We start from the raw sequence: 9,816 nt of genomic DNA, 5'->3' as shown, positions 1-9,816 counted from the left end.
ATCCCTTGGACGTTCTTATTGACGATGAAACACAGAAATTGCATCGGAATTAAATAGAAAAGGCGCAATGCCGACTTAAGTACAATAAGACTGACTCTTCTTACTGACTATGTTTTGAACCATTCCTGTGACGCTAGTTACACATTCCGATGCTTCACTTCAGGTTTACTGTATCCCTTGGACCTTCTTACTGACGATGAAACACAGATATTGAATCGGAATTATATACAAAAGGCACAATGCCGACTTAAGTACAAGAAGACTGTGTCTTCTTACTGACTATGTTTTGAACCATTCCTGTGACACTAGTTAGAGATTCCGATGCATCGCTTCAGGTTTACTGTGTCCCTCTGACATTCTTATTGACGATGAAACACTGAAATTGCATCGTAATGAAATAGAAAAAGCACAATGCCGACGTAAGTACAAAAAGACTGACTCTTCTTACTGACTATGATTTGAACCATTCCTGTGACACTAGTTATAGATTCCGATTCTTCACTTCAGGTTTACTGTATCCCTCTGACCTTCTTATTGACGATGAAACACAGATATTGCATCGGGATTAAATAGAAAAGGCACAATGCCGACTTAAGTACAAGAAGACTGACTATTCATTCTGACTATGATTTGAACCATTCCTGTGACACTAGCTATTGATTCCGATGCTTCACTTCAGGTTTACTGTATCCCTCTGACCTTCTTATTGACGATGAAACACAGTAATTGCATCGGAATTAAATTGAAAAGACCACAATGCCGACTTAAGTAGGAGAAGACTGACTCTCAATACTATGTTTTGAACCATTCCTGTGACACTAGTTATAGATTCCGATGCTTCACTCAGGTTTACGGTGTCCCTTGGACCTTGTTATTGACGATGAGACACAGAAATTGCATCGGAATTAAATAGAAAAGGCACAATGCCGACTTAAGTACAAGAAGACTGACTCTTCTTACTGACTATGTTTAGAACCATTCCTGTGACACTAGTTATATATTCCGATGCTTCACTTCAGGTTTACTGTATCTCTCTGACCTTCTTATTGACGATGAAACACAGAAATTGTATCGGAATTAAATATAAAAGGCACAATGCCGACTTAAGTACATGTAGACTGACTCATCCGACTGTCTATGTTTTGAAACATTCCTGTGACCTTAGTTATAGATTCCGATGCTTCATTTCAGGTTTAATGTATCCCTTGGACCTTCGTATTGACGATGAAACTCAGAAAGTGCATCGGAATTAAATAGAAAAGGCACAATGCCGACTTAAGTACAAGAAGACTGACTCTTCTTACTGGCTATGATATGAACCATTCCTGTGACACTAGGTATAGAATCCGATGATTCACTTCAGGTATACTGTATCCCTTGGACCTTCTTATTGACGATGAAACACAGAAATTGCTTCGGAATTAAATAGAAAAGGCACAACGCTGACTTAAGTACAAGAAGACTGACTCTTCTTACTGTCTATGTTGTGAACCATTCCTGTGACGCTAGTTACAGATTCCGATGCTTCACTTCATGTTTTCTGTATCCCTCTGACCTTCTAATTGACGATGAAACACAGAAATTGCGTCGGAATTAAATAGAAAAGGCACAATGCCGACTTAAGTTCAACAAGACTGTCTCTTCCTACTGTCTATGTTTTGATCTACTCCTGTGACACTAGTTACAGATTCCGATGCTTCACTTCAGGTTTATTGTATCCCTTAGACGTTCTTATTGACGATGAAACACAGAAATTGCATCGGAATTAAATAGAAAAGGCACAATGCCGACTTAAGTACAAGAAGACTGACACTCCTTACTGACTATGTTTTGAGCCATTCCTGTGACGCTGGTTACAGATTACTATCCTTCCCTTCAGGTTTACTGTATCCCTTGGACCTTCTTATTGACAATGAAACACAGATATTGCATCGGAATTAGATACAAAGGCACAATGCCGACTTAAGTACAAGAAGACTGACTCTTCTTACTGACTATGTTTGAACCATTGCTGTGACACTAGTTCCAGCTTCCGATGCTTCACGTCAGGTATACTGTAACCCTCTGACCTTCTTATTGACGATGAAACACAGTAATTGCATCGGAATTAAATTGAAAAGGGCATAATGCCGACTTAAGTACAAGAAGTCTGACTCTTCTTACTGTCTATGTTTTGAACCAAACTGTGACGCTAGTTATAGATTCCGATGCTTCACTTCAGGTTTTTTGTATCCCTTTGACCTTCTTATTGACGATGAAACTCAAAAATTGCATCGGAATTAGATACAAAAGGCACAAAGCCGACGTAAGTACAAGAAGAACGACTCTTCTTACTGACTATGTTTTGAACCATTCCTGTGACACTAGTTATAGATTCCGATGCTTCACTTGATATTTACTGTATCCCTCTGACCTTCTTATTGACGATCAAACACAGATATTGCATTGGAATTAAATACAAAAGGCACAATGCCGCTTAAGTACAAGAAGACTGACTCTTCTTACTGACTATGTTTTGAACCATTCCTGTGACACTAGTTAGAGATTCCGATGCTTCACTTCAGGTTTACTGTATCCCTCTGACCTCCTTATTGACGATGAAACACAGTAATTGCATCGGAATTAAATTGAAAAGGGCACAATGCCGAGTTAATTACAAGAAGACTGACTCTTCTTACTGTCTATGTTTTGAACCGCTCCTGTGACACTAGTTATAGATTCCGATCCTTCACTTCAGGCTTACTGTATCCCTTGGAACTTCTTATTGACGATGAAACACAGAAGTTGCATCGGAATTAAATACAAAAGGCACAAAGCCGATTTAAGTACAAGAAGACTGACTCTTCTTACTGACTATGTTTTGAACCATTCCTGTGACAATAGTTAGAGATTCCGGTGCTTCACTTCAGGTTTACTGTATCCCTCTGACCTCCTTATTGACGATGAAACACAGAAATTGAATCGGAATTAAATACAAAAGGCACAATGCCGACTTAAGTACATGTAGACTGACTCTTCCTACTGTCTATGTTTTGAAACATTCATGTGACCTTAGTTATAGATTCCGATGCTTCATTTCAGGTTTACTGTAACCCTTGAACCTTCTTATTGACGATGAAACACAGATATTGCATCGGATTTATATACAAAGGGCACAATGCCAACGTAAGTACAAGAAGACTGACTCTTCTTACTGACTATGATTTGATCCATTCCTGTGACGCTAGTTACAGATTCCGATGCTTCACTTCAGGTTTATTGTATCCCTTGGACCTTCTTATTGACGATGAAACACAGATATTGCATCGGAATTAAATACAAAAGGCACAATGCCGACGTAAGTACAAGAAGACTGCCTCTTCTTACTGACTATGTTTTGAACCATTCCTGTGCCACTAGTTAGAGATTCCAATGCTTCTCTTCAGGTTAACTGTATCCCTCTGACTTTCTTATTGACGATGAAACACAGTAATTGCATCGGAATTAAATTGAAAAGGGCACAATGCCGACTTAAGTAGAAGAAGACTGACTCTCAATACTATGTTTTGAACCATTCCTGTGACACTAGTTATAGATTCCGATGCTTCACTTCAGGTATACGGTATCCCTTGGACCTTCTTTTTGACGATGAGACACAGAAATTGCATCGGAATTAAATAGAAAAGGCATAATGCCGACTTAAGTACAAGAAGACTGACTCTTCTTACTGACTATGTTTAGAACCATACCTGTGACACTAGTTATATATTCCGATGCTTCACTTCAGGTTTACTGTATCACTCTGACCGTCTTATTGACGATGAAACACAGAAATTGCATCGAAATTAAATACAAAAGGCACAAATCCGACTTAAGTACATGTAGACTGACTCATCCTACTGTCTATGTTTTGAACCATTCCTGTGACGCTGGTTACAGATTACGATCCTTCCCTTCAGATAGATTCCGATGCTTCATTTCAGGTTTAATGTATAACTTGGACCTTCTTATTGACAATGAAACACAGAAATTGCAACGGAATTAAATAGAAAAGGCACAATTCCGACTTAAGTACAAGAAGACTGAGTCTTCTTACAGTCTATGTTTTGAACCATTCCTGTGACGCTAGTTACAGATTCCGATGCTTCACTTCAGGTTTACTGTATCCCTTGGACCTTCTTATTGACGATCAAACACAGATATTGCATTGGAATTAAATACAAAAGGCACAATGCCGCTTAAGTAAAAGAAGACTGACTCTTCTTACTGACTAGGTTTTGAACCATTCCTGTGACACTAGTTAGAGATTCCGATGCTGCACTTCAGGTTTACTGTAACACTCTGACCTTCTTATTGACGATGAAACACAGTAATTGCATCAGAATTAAATAGAAAAGGGCACAATGCCGACTTAATTACAAGAAGACTGACTCTCCTTACTGTCTATGTTTTGAACCATTCCTGTGACACTAGTTATAGATTCCGATCCTTCACTTAAGGTTTACTGTATCCCTTGGACCTTCGTATTGACGATGAAACATAGAGGTTGCATCGGAATGAAATTGAAGAGGCACATTGCCGACTTAAGTACAAGAAGACTGACTCTTCTTACTGACTATGTTTTGAACAATTCCTGTGAAACTAGTTATAGATTCCGATGCTATACTTCAGGTTTATTGTATCACTCTGACCATCTTATTGACGATGAAACACAGAAATTGAATCGGAATTAAATACAAAAGGCACAATGGTGACTTAAGTACATATAGACTGACTCTTCCTACTGTATATGTTTTGAAACATTCCTGTGACCTTAGTTATAGATTCCGATGCTTCATTTCAGGTTTACTGTATCCCTTGAACCTTCTTATTGACGATGAAACACAGAAAGTGCATCGGAATTAAATAGAAAAGGCACAATGCCGACTTAAGTACAAGAAGACTGACTCTTCCTACTGTCAATGTTTTGAACCATTCCTGTGACACTATTTATAGAATCCGATGCTTCACTTCAGGTTTACTGTATCCCTCTGACCTTCTTTTTGACGATGAAACACAGTAATTGCATCGGAATTAAATTGAAAAGGGCACAATGCCGACTTAAGTAGAAGAAGACTGACTCTCAATACTATGTTTTGAACCATTCCTGTGACACTAGTTATAGATTCCGATGCTTCACTCAGGTTTACGGTATCCCTTGGACCTTCTTATTGACGATGAGACACAGAAATTGCATCGGAATTAAATAGAAAAGGCACAATGCCGACTTAAGTACAAGAAGACTGACTCTTCTTACTGACTATGTTTAGAATTATTCCTGTGACACTAGTTATATATTCCGATGCTTCACTTCAGGTTTACTGTATCTCTCTGACCTTCTTATTGACGATGAAACACAGAAATTGCATCGGAATTAAATATAAAAGGCACAATGCCGACTTAAGTACATGTAGACTGACTCATCCTACTGTCTATGTTTTGAAACATTATTGTGACCTTAGTTATAGATCCCGATGCTTCATTTCAGGTTTAATGTATACCTTGGACCTTCGTATTGACGATGAAACTCACAAAGTGCATCGGAATTAAATAGAAAAGGCACAATGCCGACTTAAGTACAAGAAGACTGACTCTTCTTACTCCCTATGATATGAACCATTCCTGTGACACTAGGTATAGAATCCGATGATTCACTTCAGGTATACTGTATCCCTTGGACCTTCTTATTGACGATGAAACACAGAAATTGCTTCGGAATTAAATAGAAAAGGCACAACGCTGACTTAAGTACAAGAAGACTGACTCTTCTTACTGTCTATCTTTTGAACCATTCCTGTGACGCTAGTTACAGATTCCGATGCTTCACTTCATGTTTTCTGTATCCCTCTGACCTTCTTATTGACGATGAAACACAGAAATTGCGTCGGAATTAAATAGAAAAGGCACAATGCCGACTTAAGTTCTACAAAACTGTCTCTTCCTACTGTCTATGTTTTGAACCACTCCTGTGACACTAGTTACAGATTCCGATGCTTCACTTCAGGTTTATTGTATCCCTTAGACGTTCTTATTGACGATGAAACACAGAAATTGCATCGGAATTAAATAGAAAAGGCACAATGCCGACTTAAGTACAAGAAGACTGACACTCCTTACTGACTATGTTTTGAGCCATTCCTGTGACGCTGGTTACAGATTACGATCCTTCCCTTCAGGTTTACTGTATCCCTTGGACCTTCTTATTGACAATGAAAAACAGATATTGCATCGGAATTAGATACAAAGGCACAATGCCGACTTAAGTACAAGAAGACTGACTCTTCTTACTGACTATGTTTGAACCATTGCTGTGACACTATTTCCAGCTTCCGATGCTTCACGTCAGGTATACTGTAACCCTCTGACCTTCTTATTGACGATGAAACACAGTAATTGCATCGGAATGAAATTGAAAAGGGCATTATGCAGACTTAAGTACAAGAAGTCTGACTCTTCTTACTGTCTATGTTTTGAACCAACCTGTGACGCTAGTTATAGATTCCGATGCTTCACTTCAGGTTTACTGTATCCCTTTGACCTTCTTATTGACGATGAAACTCAAAAATTGCATCGGAATTAGATACAAAAGGCACAAAGCCGACGTAAGTACAAGAAGAACGACTCTTCTTACTGACTATGTTTTGAACCATTCCTGTGACACTAGTTATAGATTCCGATGCTTCACTTGATATTTACTGTATCCCTCTGACCTTCTTATTGACGATCAAACACAGATATTGCATTGGAATTAAATACAAAAGGCACAATGCCGCTTAAGTACAAGAACACTGACTCTTCTTACTGACTATGTTTTGAACCATTCCTGTGACACTAGTTAGAGATTCCGATGCTTCACTTCAGGTTTACTGTATCCCTCTGACCTTCTTATTGACGATGAAACACAGTAATTGCATCGTAATTAAATTGAAAAGTGCACAATGCCGAGTAAATTACAAGAAGACTGACTCTTCTTACTGTCTATGTTTTGAACCGCTCCTGTGACACTAGTTATAGATTCCGATCCTTCACTTCAGGTTTACTGTATCCCTTGGAACTTCTTATTGACGATGAAACACAGAAGTTGCAACGGAATTAAATACAAAAGGCACAAAGCCGATTTAAGTACAAGAAGACTGACTCTTCTTACTGACTATGCTTTGAACAATTCCTGTGAAACTAGTTATAGATTCCGATGCTACACTTCAGGTTTACTTTATCCCTCTGACCTTCTTATTGACGATGAAACACAGAAATTGAATCGGAATTAAATACAAAAGGCACAATGCCGACTTAAGTACATGTAGACTGACTCTTCCTACTGTCTATGTTTTGAAACATTCATGTGACCTTAGTTATAGATTCTGATGCTTCATTTCAGGTTTACTGTATCCCTTGAACCTTCTTATTGACGATGAAACACAGATATTGCATCGGATTTATATACAAAGGGCACAATGCCAACGTAAGTACAAGAAGACTGACTCTTCTTACTGACTATGATTTGATCCATTCCTGTGACGCTAGTTACAGATTCCGATGCTTCACTTCAGGTTTACTGTATCCCATGGACCTTCTTATTGACGATGAAACACAGATATTGCATCGGAATTAAATACAAAAGGCACAATGCCGACGTAAGTACAAGAAGACTGCCTCTTCTTACTGACTATGTTTTGAACCATTCCTGTGCCACTAGTTAGAGATTCCGATGCTTCACTTCAGGTTAACTGTATCCCTCTGACTTTCTTATTGACGATGAAACACAGTAATTGCATCGGAATTAAATTGAAAAGGGCACAATGCCGACTTAAGTAGAAGAAGACTGACTCTCAATACTATGTTTTGAACCATTCCTGTGACACTAGTTATAGATTCCGATGCTTCACGTCAGGTATACGGTATCCCTTGGACCTTCTTATTGACGATGAGACACAGAAATTGCATCGGAATTAAATAGAAAAGGCACAATGCCGACTTAAGTACAAGAAGACTGACTCTTCTTACTGACTATGTTTAGAACCATTCCTGTGACACTAGTTATATATTCCGATGCTTCACTTCAGGTTTACTGTATCTCTCTGACCGTCTTATTGACGATGAAACACAGAAATTGCATCGAAATTAAATACAAAAGGCACAATGCCGACTTAAGTACATGTAGACTGACTCATCCTACTGTCTATGTTTTGAAACATTCCTGTGACCTTAGTTATAGATTCCGATGCTTCATTTCAGGTTTAATGTATAACTTGGACCTTCTTATTGACGATGAAACTCAGAAAGTGCATCGGAAATAAATAGAAAAGGCACAATGCCGACTTAAGTGCAAGAAGACTGACTCTTCTTACTGCCTATGATATGAACCATTCCTGTGACACTAGGTATAGAATCCGATGCTTCACTTCTGGTATACTGTACCCCTTGGACCTTCTTATTGACGATGAAACACAGAAATTGCTTCGGAATTAAATGGAAAAGGCACAATGCCGACTTAAGTACAAGAAGACTGACTCTCCTTACTGACTATGTTTTGAACCATTCCTGTGACGCTGGTTACAGATTACGATCCTTCCCTTCAGGTTTACTGTATCCCTTGGACCTTCTTATTGACAATGAAACACAGAAATTGCATTGGAATTAAATACAAAAGGCACAATGCCGACTTAAGTACAAGAAGACTGACTCCTCTTACTGACTATGTTTTGAACCAGTCCTGTGACACTAGTTATAGATTCCGATGCTTCACTTCATATTTAGTGTATCCCTCTGCCCTTCTTATTGACGATGAAACACAGAAATTGCATCGGATTAAATACAAAAGGCACAATGCCGACTTAAGTACAAGACGACTGACTCTTCTTACTGACTGTTTTGAACAATTCCTGTGAGACTAGTTAAAGATTCCGATGCTTCACTTCAGGTTTACTGTATCCCTCTGACCATCTTATTGACGATGAAACACAGAAATTGCATCGGAATTAAATGCAAATGGCACAATGCCGACTTAAGTACAAGAGGACTGACTCTCCTTACTGACTATGATTTGAACCATTCCTGTGACACTAGTTATAGATTCCGATGCTTCACTTAAGGTTTACTGTTCCCTCTGACCTTCTTATTGACGATGAAACACAGAAATTGCATCGGAATTAAATAGAAAAGGGACAATGCCGACTTAAGTACAAGAAGACTGACTCTCCTTTCTGACTATGTTTTGAACCATTCCTGTGACACTAGCAATAGATTCCGATGCTTCACTTCAGGTTTACTGTATCCCTCTGACCTTCTTATTGACGATGAAACACAGAAATTGCAACGGAATTAAATAGAAAAGGCACAATTCCGACTTAAGTACAAGAAGACTGAGTCTTCTTACAGTCTATGTTTTGAACCATTCCTGTGACGCTAGTTACAGATTCCGATGCTTCACTTCAGGTTTACTGTATCCCTTGGACCTTCTTATTGACGATCAAACACAGATATTGCATTGGAATTAAATACAAAAGGCACAATGCCGCTTAAGTAAAAGAAGACTGATTCTTCTTACTGACTAGGTTTTGAACCATTCCTGTGACACTAGTTAGAGATTCCGATGCTGCACTTCAGGTTTACTGTAAACCTCTGACCTTCTTATTGACGATGAAACACAGTAATTGCAAGTGAATTAAATAGAAAAGGGCACAATGCCGACTTAATTACAAGAAGACTGACTCTCCTTACTGTCTATGTTATCAACCATTCCTGTGACACTAGTTATAGATTCCGATCCTTCACTTCAGGTTTACTGTATCCCTTGGA

This window comes from Schistocerca serialis, unplaced genomic scaffold (assembly GCF_023864345.2).
Source record: "Schistocerca serialis cubense isolate TAMUIC-IGC-003099 unplaced genomic scaffold, iqSchSeri2.2 HiC_scaffold_1417, whole genome shotgun sequence".
Taxonomy (NCBI): Eukaryota; Metazoa; Arthropoda; class Insecta; order Orthoptera; family Acrididae; genus Schistocerca; species Schistocerca serialis.
Note: the sequence above shows the minus strand (reverse complement) of the source record.